A 22,478-nucleotide genomic window follows, 5' to 3' on the forward strand; every position below is an offset into this window, starting at 1 on the left:
TTGAGTAGTTCCTGGTTTTTTGGTCCCCCGGGCCGACGCCCCCCCATTTAAATTTTTAGCCTGGGTGCAGCTTCCTCTCTGCCATTTTTTCCGTAAAATTTAGTGTTTCTGACGTTTTTTGTTAGTCGGTTAACGCAATTTTAGTGATTTTCAACATAACCTTTGTATGAGAGGTGGGCATGGTTATTATCCGATTTCTTCCATTTTAACCCGTACATGGAATATTCAACGGAAACGACTTATACAGTTTGCTGATGAGAGAATATAGTAGTCGCGAGATGCGTACAAAAACTTAGTAGGGGCGGGCCACGCCCACTTTTCCAAAAAAATTACGTCCAAATATGCCCCTCCCTAATGCGATCTTTTGTGCCAAATTTCACTTTAATATCTTTATTTATGGCTTAGTTATGACACTTTATAGGTTTTCGGTTTTCGCCATTTTGTGGGCGTGGCAGTCTGCCGATTTTGCCCATCTTCGAACTTAACTTTCTTATGGAGTCAAGAAGAAATACGGGTACCAAGTTTCATCTGATATCTCAATTTTTACTCAAGTTACAGCTTGTACGGACGGACGGACAGACGGACGGACAGACGGACAGACGGACAGACGGGACGGGATGTCTGACTCTTTAGTTTTCAGGACCCCATTACAAACAACAACCGTTATGTGAACAAAACTATAATACTTTCCTTAGCAACATTGTTGCGAGAGTATAAAAATATGAATTGTCTTAATAAATCTAGGAAACCTCCAGAGCGTAGGAACAAAGAAGAGGATATATATAGAAAAGAATGTAGGAGAAACAAAATAACTGCACGATTCTCAAAACGTAAAGTATTAAAAGATACTGACGTTACGTTACAAACTACTAAAAACTAAAAATTACACAAATCAAAAATTAAACTGAGACCACGAAAAATAATAAACAATTATTTACCTTTTGAATAGCCTTTGCTTATGGACAAGTCTTGAAATACAAAATTTACGAAGACCAGAATATGATAGCCCGGAAGATTGGACACGCGAGAACGATTGAAAGTTATTTCAAATTCATTCCATATAATAGACTTGGACAATTGTAATTGCAAACTTCAAAATTAATTACTATCGTAGACAAATTTGAAAAAATAGCCTTCTAAAAGATGCTAAAATTTGTAAGATGAAACTTAAGGGACTCGAAAACAAAACTACAGACATTAAATCCATAACGGCTCTGTAATAAAATATGTAACTGGGAACATGAACGCAAATGACGCTATGACCATAAATAAACAAATACAAGAACTCCAGGACACAACATAAAATTCAAAAATAATAGAGGTAAATCAAAAAAGTTTGAATATAAAAATGGTACAGAGATTTAAAAATTTGACAGAGCATATGAATAACAATCAGAAAGCATTACAAAATTTTTAGAAAACTCTCAACAAAAACAACTAATCATATTCTAAAAGAAGACAATGGGCTATTAGAAATCCACATGAATCAGCTTGATTATAATATAGATTTATTATTGAACCATATCTCTGACATAATAGAAGCTGTAATGCTCGCAAAGCTTGGTATAGTATCAAAGCTTATTCTTCATCCAGATGAATTGGATGAAATAAAGACACCATTTTAAATCCCAGAATATTGACTTAGTTTCGGACGGACACCTTTACGAACTTCTGAACCCAAGCATATTATAATAATAGCAACCTAATTTTAATATAAAACTTCCAAATTTGGCTAAAAGTACGAATTCGCTTTTCCATCTCATTCCTCTTCTATTAATAATTACGAAAGTAATTAAAACAAACTATACGTAAGTTACAATAACCACGAGCTCAATACTTAACAGACTTGCCCAAAACTTGAGAACGTGCATTACTGCAAGAGGTCAAACGACTTCGAAAGCACCAATAACTCAACTTGAATCGCTAATCTTGAATAATAAACACCAATATGTCCTGTGAACGATGTGGGCGCACATCGAATATATTCAACCGAAGATAATTATATAATGGTTATCAACGTAAAGGGACTACCGATAACCTCTGATTGTGGGCAAAATTTCACAATTGAAGGAACCTCCTTCTCCACACACGAATTGTTCCGTCACGATAGCGGGAATAACATATAAAGACAACCCTTCAGTCCATTGGGGCATAATCTTCGTAGCACCACCAAATCTAGAGAAAGTGCAAATAACAACAATAACAGAGACTTTAAGCCTAGAGAAGATCAAAGATTACAGTTTATTCAACAAAAATGATATTACGAGATTAAGAAAGGATGCAATTCAAAGGAGAAACATAATAACGATAACGACATTTATACTCCTCACCTTAACTATCACTTGTGGAACTCTGTTATGGAAAAACCCCAGGATTCGGTATTATCCTAAACCCACTGAAGATGCTCTGTCTCCACCAACTTCGTTGTGGCCATCGCTCTACTCTAAGGGGAGGAGTTATATCGTCACATCAACCTCCACCAAAACCCAGAAGGCACCAATAGAATAATAAGAACATATCACTAAATTTATTTTATTATTTGAGGCATTGCAACAACTGTAATTAATACTTACCTGTTATCAACTGTTGTGCAATTGTTGTTTAATTTTTACTGACCATCAAGTTTATTTTACTTGCTTGACTTCATAAGACACCAATGGAATAGTAAGAACATGCCATTAAATTTGTTTTATTATTTAAAACATTGCAAAAGTTGTAATTAATACTTACTTGCAAAAGTTGTAATTAATACTTACTTCCTGTTATCAACTTTTGTGCAATTGTTGTTGTTTTAATTTTTACTGACTCATCAAATTTATTTTTTACTTGCTTGACTTCGTGGGAATTGGTTTGAAAATAAAAATTATTAATGGTGTAACCTTCGAAGAAATAAGGTGTTTAAAGTGTTTTATTTGAACGGAAGAAAGTTTGAGCAACATAACTCCGGCATATTGGCAGCAGCCATGCATCGGTCAAGAGCTGGGCATGAGTCATCAAAAAATTCATTTCAATTTCAATAAAAATCAATAAAAATACCAAAAGACTTTTTATGACAACCCATTATTATGCGATTATTGTAGATTCCTCACCTGATATATCTCATGTTGATCAACTTTCGTTTGTTATCAGATACGTGCAGAAAGATGGAAAGCCTGTTCAACGTTTTCTGATGTTCATTGAAAATTCTGGACATAAAGCTGAAGATTTGGTAGTTGCTGTATTATCGATTCTCGAGTTTTTTGATCTTGATCTCACCGACAGTCGAAGTCAGTCATATGATAACGCTAACAATGTATCAGGAATTTATTCCGGTTTACAGGCAAGAATTCATGAAATTAATGATCGTGCAGAACATGCTCCTTGGGCTGTTCATTCTATGAATTTAGTTGGAGTACACGCAGTAGAATGCGCGCCGGAAGCTGCTTCTTTCTTTAATACTGTACAAACTTTAATACTGTATAACTTCTTTACTGCATCGACGCACCGCTGGGAAGTTTTATAATTTCATACTGGAAAAAGAATTGCGTTACAATCTTTATCTGCAACCAGATGGTCAGCTCGTTATGAAGCTGATCATGTACATAATTAACATTTCGACGAAATAATCGAGACTTTGATTATTACTGAAGAAAATATGGAAGAAAATGCCATTACAAGACAGGAAGCTAAAGGTTTACGAATTCAATTGGAGCGACTTGAAACAGCTTTTACGAGTATGCAGATACTTTGGCATTTTTTACTCTCACGATTCAATGCTGTTAGTCAAAGATTGCAGAAAGTTGGTTGTAGTATTGCTGACGTGATCGACGATTATCGTAGTTTGATCAAAATTGTTGCTGATACGAGAAATGAATTCGAAATCTATGATAAAACTGCTTTAAATATTTCAAAGATAAAATAATATAATATATAGAGTCAACACTTTTAATGTCACTCTTGACAATCTAGATTCTGAATTGCGAAAAAGATGTGTTGCATATGAAAAGATTCATGAAATGTTCACAGTTATTATTGAATTTGGCAATTTGGATAATAGAGAGATTCGTAACCGAGCTAAATGTTTACAAAATGTTTATTCTTCAGATCTTGAGTCCTCATTGGAGAACGAATTTGTGCACTTCCATGCTTATTGCTTTAAAAAACAAAAAGATGGAACAAAATTCACCTTCCGATATTCTGAAACTTTTGTGTGCAAACGACCTTTATACAGAGTTTCCGAACGTAGAAATTGCATGTCGAATATTTATTACTTTAGCTGTAACAAACTGTAGCGCAGAACGATCGTTTTCTTGTTTGAAAAGAGTTAAAAACTACTTACGTTCTACAACGAGTGCGCAAATAGACTCAATAGCTTAGCTATTCTATGCATCGAATCAGATGTACTTCAACGTTTAGATTGTGAAGATTTAATCGACCAATTTGCAACTCAAAAAGTCAGGCGTGTTTGCCTGTGAAAAAAATTATTGTAATACAATTATTAGTCAAGCTTTGTGCATAATTTGTGGTTTTAAGAACAAGAACCTATATTTTTTATATTATACTGAAGTATTATGCATACATATATATAATAAATTACACTAGTTTACAGTATTGAACTTTTTGTCTGTTGCCGCGAATTATGCGATTGATATTGTTCACTTATTACTTGTTTTTGTCAAATCTACCCTCAAAAGTTTTTGAGCAGCTCAAGTTACTTTGTTTTTGATTTTTATCATTTAAGCATATATATTAATCGAAAACAGGCGTATTTTACTGTGTTAAGATTAGTTTCTCAATTATTTGCGTCATGACAAGTTCAGGAAGACGTTGTTTAAACAACCCGATCATTTCATTTTTGCTACATATGCGGAGAATATGTGTTTAAAAATTGTAGAAAAGTTGTATCAGAGTTGGTGAAAAATACCTATTTTGAGTATTTTGGGGTGCTCTTGGACAAAAATAAGAATTCTTGGGCTCACAATTGTGTTTGTAAATCTTGTGTGGAATATTTAAGATTATGGAAAAGTGGTAAAAGAAGTGCCTTTAAATTTGGAGCACCGACTATTTGGTGAGAACAACGAAATCATCTCGTAAACTGTTATTTTTGTAGTGTGAACATAAACGGTTTAAACACTAAAAACCGAGCTAAATGGCAGTACCCAAGTACTAGTTTTGTTCAACGTCCAGTGCAGCGTTCACCTAACTCCTCAGAGCCTAAAAATATATCTGAACCATTAGAGCAAGACATTGAAGGACCAAGCTCATCACAAAATGATGCTGATTTTGAAGGTATGTCTAATGAGCCAAAACACTTTCCCCAAAATGAGTTGAATGATCTTGTAAGAGATTTTAATCTTTCTAACCAAGCTTCAGAATTGTTAGCATCAAGACTAAAAGAAAAAAACTTGCTATCCTCGGATACTAAAATAAGTTTTTATCGTGAAAGAGATGCAGAATTACGGCGTTATTTTTCCGAAGAAAACGGCATTACCTTTTGTTCAGATATCAAAAACTTGTTGATAACAAGTTAGGAAGAGCTAAGTTCGGGTGTCACCGAACATTTTATACTCTCGTATGATAAAGTGATAATCGAGATTTCATTATACGTCATTTACATATTTTTCAAATACCGTATTTTTGTAGAGTTTTATTCCGCTATCATCATTGGTTTCTAATGTATATACTCGTATTATACAGAAAAGGCATCAGATGGAATTCAAAATAGCTTTATATTGGAAGAAGGCGTGGTTGTGAACCGATTTCACCCATATTTCGTACATGTCATCAGGGTGTTAAGAAAATATTATATACCGAATTGAAAATCATTCATTGAAATCGGTCTAGTAGTTCCTGAGATATGAGTTTTGGTCCATAAGTGGGCGACGCCACGCCCATTTTCAATTTTAAAAAAAGCCTGCGTGCAGCTTCCTTCTGCCACTTCTTCCGTAAAATTTAGTGTTTCTGACGTTTTTTGTTAGTCGGTTAACGCACTTTTAGTGATTTTCAACATAACCTTTGTATGGGAGGTGGGCGTGGTTATTATCCGATTTCTTCCATTTTTGAACTGTATATGGAAATGCCTGAAGAAAACGACTGTGTAGAGTTTGGTTGACATAGCTATAGTAGTTTCCGAGATATGTACAAAAAACTTAGTAGGGGGCGGGGCCTCCCTAATGCGATCCTTTGTGCCAAATTTCACTTTAATATCTTTATTTATGGCTTAGTTATGACACTTTATAGGTTTTCGGTTTCCGCCATTTTGTGGGCGTGACAGTAGGCCGATTTTGCCCATCTTCGAACTCAACCTTCTTATGGAGCCAATACGTGTACCAAGTTTCATCATGATATCTCAATTTTTACTCAAGTTACAGCTTGCACAGACGGATGGACAGACGGACGGACGGACAGACAGACATCCGGATTTCGACTCTACTCACCCTGATCACTTTGGTATATATAACCCTATATCTGACTCTTTTAGTTTTAGGACTTACAAACAACCGTTATGTGAACAAAACTATAATACTCTCCTTAGCAACATTGTTGCGAGAGTATAAAAATGGGCTTGAAGCGATACGAGCCAAACGACTTGCGTTTATTCATTGACAGCTCAAAACCTAGCCTTAAATGTATTCTATTAAATAATGGAAATAAATACACTGGGGTACCTATTGCCCACAGTACAAAGATAAAGGAGGAATATTGTAACATTTCGCTAGTCTTGAACAAAATAAAATACAATGACCTTGAGTGGCAAATATGTGTCGATTTAAAAATGGTCAACATTCTTCTCGGTCAACAAAGTGGTTATACCTTTGGGATAGTAAAGCTAACCAAGAGCATTGGGTAAGAAAAAACTGGCCCTTGAGAGAAAAAATGGAGCCTGGAAAGCACGATATAGTCCACAATTCATTAGTAGCTCGTAACAAAATTATCCTTCAACCATTACATATAAAACTGGGCATCATGAAACAGTTTGTAAAATCACTAGATAAAGATGGGAGCTGCTTTTCTTACATTTGCCAAAAATTTCCTCAGCTCCCTATGGAAAGGATTAAAGCCGGAATCCTTAATGAACCCCAAATTAGACACCTTTCGAAAGATACTCAATTCTGAAATTCTATGGCTGAGTCAGAACTAAAGGCTTGGACAGCATTCGTATCTGTGATGCAGAATTTTCTCGAAAATAAATAATCTAGAAATTATATGATGCAATATGAGTATAAAACTCCACTTCCTTCATAGTCACCTAGAGAGGTTTCCGGAAAATTTAGGAGATATGAGCGAAGAGCAGGGAGAGCGTATACATCAAGACTTACTCGTCATGGAAGAGCGCTATCAAGGTTTCTGGGATTTAATTATGATGTCTGACTATTGTTGGTCTCTAATACGTCATTTTCCAAAGTCTACACATCGGAGAAGAGCTTTAAAACGATGATTTTTAGAACTTAATTATTAATTATTTTTCTTAGTAAAATTTTTCTTAATAAATACAAAAAATTAAAAATTTTCGAACTTCCGAGTGACTTTGTATCGCATGGATCTGCCAATATGTAAGATATCAGAATGAAAATGAGAAACCGTGTTTTACTGATAACAGTGTATCTTTGTGCCTAAAATAGATAAATTTGACTTGGCCTAGCTCCTATATAACTAATATCAGGGCTTTCGAACATCCGGCTGACTTAACTCTATATGATTGATTGTACACCTTAAAGTTTTTCCCTGGCTTTGTTGCACGTTGCAAGACTATAAAATGTTGGGTTGCACCCAAACTAAGCCCTTCCTCCTTTAAATTTGGTCGCTTTGTCGTGGCGAAGGGACTTAAGTAATAGTAAAGTGCGCATCCCAAAGGAAACGCACTCTACTCTTACGAACTAAGAGGGACATCCCGTAATTCCCACAATGGTGATATAGATGAATAAACCCTAGGTTTTACGCCTATCTCCTAATGTGGAAGTATGTGGATACCCGCACCAACACCACCCGTCAAGGTGTTGAGGTACCCGTGCCGATAGCTGAATGGTCAGCGGGCGGTAATGAATGGCTGATCGCGAACGGTCCCCTCCGATGCCGTGGCGAGGTCGGAGGTATTAAATGCCTTCTCTATGCATACCGGCTCTGCGGAGGAGTGACCAACCCTTTCCGGCTTACTCGTGGGACCAAACATGAATAAAACAAACTTCACAACAACAACTACAACAACTACAATAACAACAACAATAACAACAACCACTTTGGCGACAATAACGACGTCCGATGAGGACGAATTATTCGCCTCCACTTTCAAAGCTGCTATGAGCACCAACCAAAGTGCACTGGCATCTAATGGAGACAACCGAAAATAGATGGCTGATCATAGATCGCACGTGGACTAGATATAGGCCTTTGTGAAGCCATTGAAAATATAACTCCTATGTTCGGACTTAAAGATCGGCGAAACGCTTCGTAGCCAATATAAATTTGCAAAGGCGCTTAATTTTTACGCCCGCCAGTTCGGTGGGATGTGTGAAGGTATGCGCTCCCAAGTGTCTAAGTCTTGATCTCCTGAAAGCGTCGCAGTCAAGAAGGAAGGGCTGGCTAGTTTCTACCGCATCTTCTTCCAAACAGCTTCTGCATGCGGCGTCCGGTAGAATTCCCAGTCTTACAGCATGTATGCCAATAGGACAGTGGCCCGTTAAGAGCCCCATCACTAACGAGAGGCTGGCCTTACTGAGGGCAAAGAGATCATTAGATCTCTTGCGATCTATATTGGGCCAGAAGGCTTTTGCGACCGCGCAGGTACCAACGCTGACCCAGCGTTGACCAAGAAGCCGCGAGGCCCAGCTATCCAGTAGTAGAGCACAGGAGGATGCGGGAGCACCGACCCGTCCCCATTCTACCGATAACGATTCTAGGGTGCCTCTCCTTGCTAGCTCATTAGCTTTGCAGTTACCCGCGATTCCGCTGTGACCCGGCACCGCTACAAGTCTTGTAGTAAAAGCTCTAGCCGCCAGAGACAGTGATGCCAGACACTCTTCGACCAGCCCTGAACGCACTGTGAATGAGTTCAAGGCTAGTATCGCCGCTCTGCTATCTGAGTGAATGGTCACTTCCCTGAAGGTAGACACTCTCCGGAGCAGCAAATCTGCTGCCACTTTGATGGCTGCGACCTCCGCCTGGAAGACACTGCAATAGTCGGGAAGTCTGAAGTTGGATTTAATGGAGAGTTCCCGACAGTAGACACCTCCACCAACCTTCCTAAGCTTTGACCCATCCGTAAAGAAGCTTATTTCCCCTCTCCTCCAACGGCTTCTTCCCTCCCAAACCTCCTTCCTCGGTATATGGGCAGTGAAGGAGCCACCGGAGTCGAAGCTTGTGAGGATATCCGAGTGTTCAGATACCCGCTCCTTTAGGAATCCATACTCCCTGAGCCTTATAGCCACCTTTACGGCCATACACCTTCCGGTAATATCCACCGGCGTTATGTTTAGAATTGCATTGAGTGCAATGGTTGGGGTGGACCTTAATGCACCGCACATACTGATGAGCGCGGTCCGCTGAACGCTCTCAAGTTTCTTTGCAAGTGTGGTCTTCTGTAAAGCCCTCCACCATATAAAGACTCCATAGAACATTATGGGCTTGACTATGGTGTCATAGAGCCAGAGGACCTCCTTCGGCGAGAGTCCCCACCTCTTGCCAATAGCTCCTCTACAGCAGTATAGGGCAATCGATGCCTTCCTGGCTCTTTCCTCGATATTCGGTTTCCATCAAAGCTTCTTATCCAGGATGAGCCCTAAATACTTTACTGTATCCGCCGGTTGCAGGCGAATACCTCCCATTTGCGGCAACGGTGCCACAGGGATCTTGTATCTTCTACTAAATAAAAACATTTCTGTTTTATTTGGATTGATGGCGAGTCCACTTCCGATCGCCCATTTTGTTACAATGCTGAGATATCCCTGCGTCAACTCATACACGGTGCTGAGAAACTTTCCTTTCACCATAAGTGCTACATCGTCTGCATAGGTAATCACCTGACAGCCAAGATCCTCCAGCTTTTTGAGAAGGTCGTTGACGACAAGGATCCATAGAAGAGGAGAAAGAACTCCCCCCTGGGGGTTCCCCTGCTCACACTCCGCCGCACACCCGCGCTGCCCCATTTTCTTTCGACCACTCTGTCGCACAGAAGACTGAAAATGAGGTGCTTGAGGTTCGATTCAACCCCAAGACCGTCTAGAGCAGTTATAACTGCCTCTGGCAGGACGTTGTTGAAAGCTCCCTCAACAGCCAAGTCCTTATCCTCAATTGCTTCCTCAAGCCACGACACCATAGTGTGCAGGGCAATATCCACTGACCTTCCTTTACGATGCGCATGTTGCGCTCCTTATAGATGGTCTCTCGGAATACGCCTTCTCAGATACCAGTCCAGCAGTCTCTCCAAAGTTTTTAGCAAAAAGGAGGAGAGGCTGATGGGCCTGAAATCCTTGGCCGTGACGTGGGAGCCCCTGCCAGCTTTCGGGATGAACGTAACTCTGACTCGTCTCTAGGCCCCTGGGATGTAACCTAATCTAATGCAGCTCGCATAGATCGGTGCCAACCAGCCGCATGATACCTTAACAGCCTGATGCAGCTGCGCTGGTATGATGCCGTCCGGTCCCGGGGACTTAAACGGTTTGAACGAATTTATCGTCCAAGTCAAGTGACGCTCATCCAGAAGGTCAGCAGAGGCCGTGTTGTCAGCATACAACGCTCCGAGTGATACCTCCGCAGAGGACGTGTTACTAGGGAAGTGAACATCAAGGAGCATCTGAAGTGTCTCTTCACTGCTCAGCGCCCACTTCCCATTTACATCCTTGAGAAACCCCAGGGCCACAGAGTTCTTCCAGATCCTCTTAGCCCTTCTTAGCTCGGACTTGTATATCGCAAGTCCTGTTTTATACAGGACCCAATCATCAGATAACCTACGGGCCTTGTTAAATAAGCGTCTGCAGGACGCCCTAATTTCGGAGAGTTCCAAAGTCCACCATTGAGGTTTCCCTCTGCCCTTCGGTGTTTTCAATGAACAGGAACTCTCCAGTGCAGTGTTGCACGCCGAGCTGAAAACCTCGACCGAAGCCTTCCGCGGTAACCTTCCCAGTCCGTGTTCCTGGGATTTCTGAAAGATTTTCTAGGCGGACCTTCTCCGGCTAGACTAAACCCGATATACCTATGATCTGAAAAGGAGTGGTCATCGAGAACCCTCCAGTTTGAGATCAGTGGCGCAATCCCGTGAGAGGCTAGGGTGAGGTCGAGAACCTCCTCTCTACCTGCGGTAACAAAAGTTGGAGAATTTCCCCTATTGCAGATGCGAAGATTTTCGCTTACAATAAAATCAAAAAGCGTCTCACCTCTAGTGTTGGTATCCGAGCTCCCCAGGATCGAGTGTCGCGAGTTGGCGTCTGAACCGATGATGACACCGGCACCATTCCGGGACGCTTCAGCCAAGGTCCTCCTTAGCAATGCGGGAGGCGGCTCCACCTCATCATCGTGAGGCATATACGCGGAGATGAGCCAGACATTCCCGGTGTCGCACTCTGTATTTGCTGTAACTACGTCAGCGTTGCTGAAGTTATTTAAAAGAAATACCGTTAGTTCGTTTCTGACCAGCAGACAGGCTTTATTTCTACCTGCATCCTTGACCGCCAGCAGCTTATGGCTCTTAGCCCTCGGTCCAGAGATTCCGTTGCCAGTTAGCCACGGTTCCTGGACCAAGACCACATCGGCTTCGTCTTGCTTCAGACGAAGCAGTAGATTGGCGGAGGCCGCCTTTGCGTGATGGAGGTTAATTTGGAGGAATTTCATCCTTCAGACTCTCCTCTTGGAGCGCCAGTTCAGCGCTCTGGTCGTGATGGACCCTCACCTCCTCAAACAATTGTTCGAGGCTGAAACCGGAGTCGCCGATCGACGAACCGCCTCCAGAACTCGTCACGTCCGAGAGGTTTGGGTCATTATCCATGGCCGTTTGACCATCACTAACGTCTTCCGCCTTCCCCTTCGCATCTGCAGTTTGAGTGCCATCAGCCCTGGCATCCGTCGGGAGTATCTTCAGTACTACCATCTCGAACCCATAGCTGATGGCTCCCTTGGTTTTACTGAGAGGACCGATGGACTCCGCGTTAAGCATTATCAGCGCCTGCCGATATGGTTCATCGGTTCTCTCTAGCCTTATAACCCTCCAGTTATCTGACAGCCATTTCTGATGGGTGTCACCCCATCATACTCAGGTGGCAAAACGCCGCCACCACCAGCCCAGGGGTCTAACAGAGTTGTAAGGCCGTGAAGGCCGCAGGCCATTTAGCGTTACCCAGGATGCATCAGCGTGGAGGCGACCTGCACTACATTTCGACTATTATATTATATCAATTTCGACTATTGTAAAATGAAAATGTGCTAAATGAACTTAAATGTGCTCATATAAACACTTCCATTCATTCCTTCCATTTCTTCAAAAAAATTAATGACCTTCATGAAATACATATGCACATTCGCATTATTTCGTTATCATTTCCATATTCGTAGCAATAGAATTTCTACAAATGTACATTATTTCTTTGGCACATTTGTATGTTTACGAAAGCAAATGCGAGTCACATGCATACATATGTACATACATTCATAATAACAAGTGTCGCACGCATTTTTCGCATCTCCGCTGTCACTGGCAACCAAAGCCGAAGCGACGACAAAGCCTCACAACATTGTATTATATATGTTGTATATACATATACTTTACGTTCTCTGCCTTCCCTATGTCTGAGTATACACATAGGTATGTAATCTCGTCTGTCGCGAGAGCACGAACGAATGCCCATGCAAAGAGCGCGTATAGTATACATACATATATTATAACAATACTACTCCGCGTGTATCTGTGTAAAATCTCATCTGTCGCGAGAATGGCTGAAAATGCTCACCCACAAAAGTGCCCAACGCGCCATAAGAAGTTTTCACTTCAACAACACACACAAAAGGCCTAGCAGGTGGATACAAGAGGAAAGGAAATGGAACAAAACGATACAGCCACATTATCCCCTTAAAGGAAACCAAAGTGAGCGTATTGTGTCCTTTATTAGTTTAATATATACACATACTAGCTGACCCCGCAGCCGTTGTCCTGCACGAAATTATGTGTTTTGAATTGAAAAGACAAAAATTCATATTGTGTTGATTATCATTTATTTGAGATTTTTCTATATTTTTTTTTCAATGTAACGCAGCTTGATAAACAACAATTTTTGGTTTCTGTTCCGGTGTACAGAAAAGATGGATCGTGAGCACGCCACGTATATCTGGCCGTGTGAAAATTATAGAATTTCCAAATTTATGCCACACACTATGCGACTATCCTTGTGTCCTGTCGATTGTCATTTCAAATGCAATTTTCCTTGGAAACGGAATACGTTTGAACTGAAATGGCAACTCGTTAGAACTCAAAAGAAATCCGTAGAATCAAACATTCTTCCCCATGTATTTGATAGGTGCGTCACAATCATATTGCGAAACATAATAACGACAGATCCAACTTTGAGACGCAAATGATGCGGTGGCATACCAAGCCTCTCCAAAGAATTTATTTAGAAATTTCACTGGATAATTCGCGGTGTTGCCTTCATTGTCAAGACGATCGATCGATTTGTATGACCGCAAGTCTCCCGGAATTTGACATTGAATCTTCCAGTTTAAGTCAACATCATCGGTATTTTTGCCAGCTAACATTGCGCATGCATTTAAGGAATCGTACTAACAATAATTTGTCCAATGTTAGTATAAACATATGATGAGTCCATCTTTCGTGAATTGATAAATGGCATATGGAATTGATATCAAACCACCGGAAGTATCAACCGGTATTTACCCATTTCCAATTCTTAGCGTATACGATGTAAAATGTCTTCGGCAATGTAATTTTTGGTCGTATCCCATAACTGACGCGAATTTGAAGGCTGATCATCGCCAAAAGTGTGCGAACTTCATTCCAGTGTTTATCATGTTCCAGCAGTTGTAATTGTAATTGTATGTATAATATCAAGGTATTTCCGAATAGAGCAAGTTCTCGCAAACGGTTCACTGACGAAAGTTGAGAAAAAACTCGTAAATGTTAATTTTGTTGCTGGAGGTGTTTCCCCTGTCTGTACTGTATTCTCTGGGTTGAAATACACTCTTTGGCCATTCTTCAAAAGAACTGCGAAACGCACAACAGTCGGAAAACGTTCATGAATTACAAAAACAAATATCCTACAAAGCGCTTTATTGCAGTTCACGTATCGACCGTATCGTTTAAGACCAGTAACCGCCATGTTGCTTCCTTTGGTGACGTATTTATAAACATATTTTACCGATTACACCAAACTGCAATACGCAACATTGACATGACTTTTGGTTTTCATCACTTATTATAATACAGAATCTTTCTCTGCGTCAAGAATTTCCGCAGAAATGATTTCTTCAATTTGATCTGGTGTAACCACCATCCGCCATCCAATGACGAATGTGTACGTGCGACAAACCTCTCTGTTGTCACTCAACATAGTACATCTAGCATCTAACAGCACCACATATACCTACTGATTACTCCAAGATAAAGTCCATGAAACATCGTAACTGTTGTTTGAAAAGTCGTGCTGTGATATCGTGACGATCGCCTGCTGAATGACCGCGATCCATAATTCCGCACGTATGCCATCGCATTTTGGGAGTACTTCTTGTCTTGCCTTTCTTGGGCTGCCATACGTAGATTGCAAAAAGAACGCCGACCGATATTACGGCGACCTCTTCGTGGCTTCGTATCAAATTTCAATCTGCAATCGACCTCTTTGTGAGAAATACACGTAAAGTTTTCACTGAATAATTTTCAATAATTTTTCTTTTGAATAGCCGGAATTTAAAAGTAAGCGACCGAAATTGAACAATTCAAATAATTTACAAATAAATATATTGAAAAACAAAACAAACAAAAATTAAAAAAAAAATTGTATGGAAAAAAGTATATATAAGAAGATTAAGTATTCATTACACATATCGAGTTTTCATTGTTTTTAATATGCATTCTGCTATTCGGGGCGGAGACAAATCCAACGAATCAATAACCATGAAAATTGGTTCAGCAGATCTCGAGTTATAAGTTGTCGAACAAACCCGTCTTTATTTTATATACATACATATGTACATATATACATATATAGATTATCAAAGATAAGAAAAGTTTAAAAAGTAGCTTTTACTTGGACATTACTACAAATATTACCATGAAAATAGCATAATTCAATAATGTTATCAATTTTGCATGAATTCACAAAAATTCGCCAAATGATATTCATATGAATTGATATGATAGCATGTAACGTATAAAAATATAAGCCAAAAGGCCAACTTGCGTCTGCAAAAGCAATGTATATTTCTGAGCATAATTTTCATTGAATTCTCAGCTCTGTTCACTCATTTCTGTTAAAATTTCTCCTGCCGACAGTTTACACGCTTGTCCGTAGTTGAACCTTCTCTATATTATACGTTCTCTGGTAAAAGGCATTTGACAGGACTGCCAATCTTGCGGCAAAACATTATTTCATGAGAATTTGTATAGGCGGGATGTACATTTTTTTTTTTTTTTTTTTTTTTGCAAAACGTGCAATGATACACACACTAAATTTCTTATGTGCACCCTCCAAACAGACCCCAATCACCCCTGAAAATTTCATTTAAATCGGGCAAGCCGTTTAGGATGAGTATGCGAACAGGAAGTTTTGCCACTTAATTTTATATATATAGATGTATGCCTAAAATTACAGTGGTATTTGATACAAAACCTGTAATTGAAAACCTCTTTAACGGCAAAAAAAAAATTAATGCATGTCAAATATATAAAAAGTATTATACTTTACCTTTGTGTTTTCAAAACACACCAAGTTACCAAAAGCAGCTAATGTTCAAATAAATGCTTGCGAAAAATTACCGGCAAACCCTCTCTGCTGAATAAAGCAGTAAGCGCGATTGTATATATGTACATATGTATATAATTAGTAGCAAAGTCAAAATAGCCAGTCTCAAGTAAAATAAAAGACAAAAACAGAATCAAAATAGAAAAAAACCATACGTACAAACATATATATTAGAGTGGGTCAATTTTTTTCTTGACAAAGCGGTTATCAAAATCGTAAGCTACGATGAATTCTAAAAAAATTTGCCCAAGAAACCATGGGTCTAAAACGAAAATCGAGCTTCCGGTTTTTAGCGAGAAAATTTCGTATATTGTATTTTGTAAAAAAAAAAATCCAATTCCTATTCCACTGTCGATTGTTTGCTTGTTTTGTAGCTATGGAAGCTAATTTGCTCAAATTTGGTATGTATTATTGTATTTAAGCAGAAAATTCGACAATACAGAAATTTTTTATAGGGGGCGTGGCACTGCCCACTTATGAGTTCATATGTATATCTCTGGAACCAAACCCCCCCCCCCCCCCGATTTCATTCAAATTTGGTATACATATTACACAATGCCTACTTAAGGGATATCTGGAAAAAAATCGAAATCGGATAATAACCACGCCCACCTCCCATATAACGGTAATTTTTGAAAACACTAAAGATCGAAAATTTTAATAACTGTTGAAGGGAAACATCTTGAGTTTGGTATTCGGTGTTGTATTGCAGCCAGAAATCCAACTATATGAAAATTTTGGCATGTCACCGCCCACTTTTGTATGCATATGTAAATCTCTGGAACTACTTTATCGATTTCGTCTAAATTTGGTACACATTTTAGATTGTACCTAGTTAGGTGAGATTATGAAAATGATAAAAATTGGGCAAAAACTACGGCCACCTCCCGTATAACGGTATTTTTCTGTACGGTCACTGCTTTATGTTTTCGACTCTAGTAGTTGTTACTGTTTTCCTTTTCATTTATTAAAAAAGAAATCAAATCATTCCAATTTCTGTTACACTGTCGATTGTAGTTTGATTTGCACTTGTTTTTTTTTTTTTAATTTTATTTGTTTGCTATGATTTTATCAACTTCAACAATTGTTTGCGAAACCATCGTTTTAAATTATTTTGATACAATACAGTTAAAAGTTTTTACTCAAGGAAGAAGTGTGTGCTTCTGATTTTCGTGATTCTAACATTTTAAAGCAAAACTTAAGCTTCTTTTAATTATGGAGTCATCTCCTATATCAATTAGTTCTTGTGCTAATGATATTACATTATCAAATCTCTCGGAATCAAATTTGGTGCATATGCCAGATCCAAATTTTAGTGCTTTTGGTTTGCCAATTGATTTACACGAACTAAACTTGCCAACTTGCCGCGATGCTTTAAAATATTTTTTTTTTTGAGTTATCGCTCTAAAAATAGAAATAAAATGGAGCAAATTGAATATTGGCATAATAGCGAAGAAAACCATAACAAACAAGCTGAAAACCTTGCTGAATAAATATTTTGAAGAAACAAAAGGCACGTCTACATCAAAAAAATACACCGCATTTATCAAGACTATGAACAACTTATTCTATATTGAAAAACGCAAGTGCAATTTACAAAGAAATTGTTGCTCATGTGGTTTTATGCCTGATCATTTACACGAATTTTTGACTGATCAGCATACCGCGAGGAAACTGACAATTCCAGCGATCCTGGCGGATGTTGTTGATTTGGATTTGGCTCCAACAGCTACTGAATATTCATCTTATTATTAAGCGCGGCCCGTATACGAAAAGGCTTGATACCCCCAATTATGCTATGATGTGCGACAGATTTGGTGTGTCAGACAGAGTTGCTGCGTGTTTGGCTACGGCACTTTTTAAAGATATAGATTTCAAAGACGACAATGGGAACTTATTATTGTGAACAAATGTAAAGAAGCGCGAGAAAAGAAAAAAATCAGGGATTCTGTGCGTCAAAAACAATGCAGGGATTCCAGCGTGCTGGCCTTCTCATTCGATGGCAGAAAAGATGAATCATTGACAAAGGAGAAGGTTGATCATAAGCTTCACCCAAAAGTGGTTAAAGAATCTAACATCGTGGTTGTGCGAGAACCTAAAACCGAACTCTTGGGTCATTTAACACTCAATGCTGAGGACGCTGGTACAAAACAAAAGCTGCTATATGACTTCTTTGTTAAAAAGGACTTAGCTCTTTTCGAACTGCTTGGTATTTGCCGCGACGGTGAAGTCAGCAATACTGGCACGGAAAACGGCATATTACGACGGTTTGAAGTACTGTTAGACAGATCATTGCACCTTTTCGCCACTTATTTTGCGCGCTAGAAAAATCAACAACAAGTGGACCGCGAACTGACAGTGGAGCTCTGACAAAATTAATGGAAACCTGTGAACAGATTCAGGTAAGCAATGAATTAGTACTTTAATAACGATCTCTATTTTTGATTCTAAATAAGTAACATGATTTTGTTGTAGGTTGTACCCGACTTTCAGCGTATTTTTCTGGGGAATATGCCTCCTTCCTTGTCGTCAGAACAGGAAAAAACTCTTTCAACGGACGTTAAGTACTTTTATCGGATAACCAACGCGATTCATAACATCTAGAATGGACAGCAAACACGACCTTAAAACTAATAAATTCTGAACTTTAGAAGTATATTATATGTATTTTGTTTGGCCCTTAACAGTTAAGCTTTTGCTTTATATATAGATATAAAATGATATTGTTAACTGCAATACGATTTCGCGGAATATTAAAACTATTAAAGTTTGAAATTTTATTTATTATTATTTTAATTTTTATGGGTGGATAGGTAACATATACACACACCGACCACAGTGGCCAACGACCATACCACGCTGAATACATCGGTTCTCGTCCGATCACCGAAGCTTTTTAAAACCCGATCTAAATACTATTACTTTATAAATATCTAATTTATTTTTAAGGGTCACAATGTTTTATTTCTTAAAATTACAAAACCCATGAGCTTTTACATTTCTTGTTTATTGATGATTTCATGGCCAATTTCATAAAAAACTTTTTTAACATTAATCTAAACATCAAAATTAGACCGTTATCTATACAGCTTCTAAAGCTCTTGGAGTTTCCTTTCGAACAAATCCAGACATAACCACTTTTGATAGTTTTCTTAAAAGATTCAATAACATTTTTGAATGTTTTAAATTTTTGTAGAGCACTTTCTCAAAATTGCAAGTATGTATATAGAGATCTTAAGATCAACTTGATATGCATCACAAAAAGAACGCTGATGAGAAGGTGTAGCAGCACCTGTACGGTCACTGCTTGATGTTTTCGGCTCCAGTAGTTGTTAGTATTTTCCATTTCATTTATTGATTTGATTTTAGACCCATGGTTTCTAAGGCAAATTTTCTTAGAATTCATCGTAGTTTACGATTTTGATAACCGCTTGGTGCATTTTTTTTGCTCCATACAAATTGACCCACTCTAATATATACATATGCATACGAGTTTACATATATTTAGTGCAAACATATACTTATGTATACCTTTACATGATACAAATAACATATGTATGTATGTACATCAATATGTACATATGTATGTATAATTGCCAAGCGTATTTCTATAATGCATATTAGACGGCCGTTCTAATAGAATCTATGGACAAGAGCATATTTGCTTACGTATAAAATATACATAAGAGAAAAAAACTGTTTTCAATTCCATTTTCAAACTCTCTCTCTTTTACGAAAAATTTAAATAATATTTACATATGTATATAACAAAAACAATAAAAATATATCAACAAAACATATGTACATAATTTGTAAGAACTATCCGAAATTAGAGATGGCAAATATTTGAGTACCTGTGACTTTGTCACTGCTACTTAAAAATCACTGGTCACAGCTGTGACAAGTTTCCTAAAGTAGCAGTGACAGGAATTAATGAACAAAGTAGCAGTCACAGTATCATATGAAAAATTGCGACTGTGACAAAGTAGCAGTTACAGTATCATGTGAAAAATTGCGACTGTGACAAAGTAGCAGTTACAGTATCATGTGAAAAATTGCGCCTGTGACAAAATAGCATTCACCGTGGAATATTAAAAATTGCGACTGTGACAAAGTAGCAGTCACAGTATCACATGAAAAATTGCGACTGTGACAAAATAGCATTCACCGTGGAATATAAAAATATGCGACTGTGATGAATTCATATTCATTAAAGCCATGAATTTTCTTTAATTTCAGATAAGTATAAATTGGTTAACATATAAAAAGTTAATTTATCTTTAAACGGGTAATATTTATGTACAATTGATTACAGAAACCTCAATGCTGTAGTAAAGCCAATTATAAAACTTTTAATCTTAAAATTGCATCAATTTATATAGTAATTTAAAAAAAAACTTATAAAAAGTATTTTATAAGTAACGAAATATTTTAAAAAGTATGTTTTCGTTTAATTTAAATAGTTTCTATTGAGTATCCTTATATTGAAAAAACCCTTCAGAGAATATATTTATTGTGACTTTAAAAATGTGCGTCTTAAAAAATAACGGATCATGTACATTAATTTTTGTACGAAACGGTTACAAATCAGTTTGCTTATATTTAATAAAAATTAAAGATGTCTGTGTCAAAAAGAACAAAAACGAGTTATGTGTGGCAATTTTTTAAAGAAGTGGATGCTGTTTTCGCAAAATGTGATATTTGTAAATGCAAAATATCATATAAAACGTCAACATCAAATTTAAAAAAACATATGGAACGGAGGCATCCTACTGTTCGATTGGAAATGGTAATCTAATTTTGAAGTTATTATCAAATTGGTATTGTGAAAATATTTTTGCAGACGGAAATTACGCCAGCGCCGCAAAATACGCCTGTTACTTTTGAAGACGATATTCCATCAACTTCGACTGCATTACCAAAGCCTTTAACACAAACCAAGATTTTAAATGTCGCGCGGCTAAAATCAAAAAGTGAAATAACAAGCAAGTTATTGCAGCTGTTTACGGTGGATTTGCAACCTTTCTCTATAGTTGAGGACAAAGGTTTTCGGGAATTTGTAACAGCTCTAAATCCATCTTATGACATTCCTAGCAGACGTGTGATTTCAAAATCAATGATTCCTTCATTGTATGAGGAATGTAAACATAAGGTGCGAGAAATGATTAGGAGCGGGGAAAAGTTTTGTATCACCACTGATTGTTGGACATCGCGGAACACGTCTAGTTTCATTGCTGTAACTGCACATTATGTGTCCGACAATTTTGAACTAACGTCAGTGCTTTTATCGTCATCCCAACTGAGGCAAAATCATACAGCTGAAAACTTAAGTGAGGCGATACAACAAATCGTAAGTGATTGGAAAATTAACGATAAAATATTGCTAGCTGTGTCGGATAATGCTAGTAACATAAAAAGTGCTATAATTAATAAGTTAGGTTGGAAGCATTTTGGTTGTATGGCTCACACAATTAATTTAATTGTAAAGAAGGATTACGCATTCCTGAAGTAGAACAAGTAACTGATAAAGTTAAAATAATAGTTGCTCACTTCAAGAAAAGTACTTCAGCGTGTAGAGAAACACCGAACTCGTTTGCACAGTCAAACACTTATATATAATAATACAAAACTTTATTGTGAATATAAGAAAAATGTTACACTTATTCAACTTTACTGGGTGTTCTCAAATATTTCGTTTATGTTGCTCACTCGCTGACGGTTGCTCGTTGACTGTGTCTTTGGTTGCTGCCACTTGCTTTATTTTATTTGACACTTGATGGGCAACAGAGTTGCCATCGCTTACATCGGCTTTCCTGATCAATGTAGCGCCCTCGCCCATGGTGCTCTCATCTTCGTTGTCTATGTCGTCTGGATCATCTGGTGTTAACATGCACCAAGTTTTAAGTTGATCTGATGCAAATACGGCTGTGTAGTGACGTTGCGTTCGCTCGGCATGAGGTCAGTCTTCAATTACATAACGATCATTTGGCAGGACTTTGGTGATGATGAATGGTCCTCTGAATCGTGGTTCTAGTTTACGTGATGTACCGGAGCTTATTGGTTCGTTTGTAGTCAATACGAGATCACCTTCGTTGTACGTCTTCGGTTGATTATGCTTTGCGTCATATAGCTTCTTGGCTTGTGCTCTTACGTCGTTTATTCGTTGAGCTGTGTCGACTAGTAGTTGCTGTAGGTCAGTGTCGTTTATCAGGTCAACATCATCGTCTTCAAGTGCCTGGATAAGTTGATTCTGCAGGATGTCTCGAGGCACGTACCCATAAAGTAGTCGGAATGGTGTACAACCTGTGGTTTTATTCGGGATGGTATTAATGCTCCATTGTATTTGACGTAGTTTGTCGTCCCATCGTCTTTCGTCATCAGTATAAGGTAGTAGCATGGATAGGATGACGCGGTTTGCTCGTTCAGCGTGTCCGTTAGCGCGTGGCGTCCGCACTGCGTTGAGAATATGTTTGAGTTTTTCATCGCAAAACTTTGGGAAAGTAAGTGGGGCCCTCGGATTATTTCGGATTTAAAATTTGTGAT

At 38.2% G+C, this 22,478-nt stretch overlaps 1 long non-coding RNA gene and 1 pseudogene across 1 annotated transcript; one reads left to right on the forward strand and one right to left on the reverse strand.

Annotated features, from left to right (window-relative positions):
- Window positions 1-5,155: 5,155 nt before the first annotated feature.
- Window positions 5,156-11,970, reverse strand: LOC126764707 (uncharacterized; annotated as a pseudogene).
- Window positions 11,971-16,448: 4,478 nt separating this feature from the next.
- LOC126764335 (uncharacterized) lies at window positions 16,449-18,715 on the forward strand. The gene is made up of 2 exons (XR_007667947.1): window positions 16,449-18,337; window positions 18,411-18,715. It is a non-coding gene; the product is annotated as an uncharacterized LOC126764335 (long non-coding RNA).
- Window positions 18,716-22,478: the final 3,763 nt, after the last annotated feature.

The sequence above is a fragment of the Bactrocera neohumeralis genome, unplaced genomic scaffold, assembly GCF_024586455.1.
Source record: "Bactrocera neohumeralis isolate Rockhampton unplaced genomic scaffold, APGP_CSIRO_Bneo_wtdbg2-racon-allhic-juicebox.fasta_v2 cluster09, whole genome shotgun sequence".
NCBI lineage: Eukaryota > Metazoa > Arthropoda > Insecta > Diptera > Tephritidae > Bactrocera > Bactrocera neohumeralis.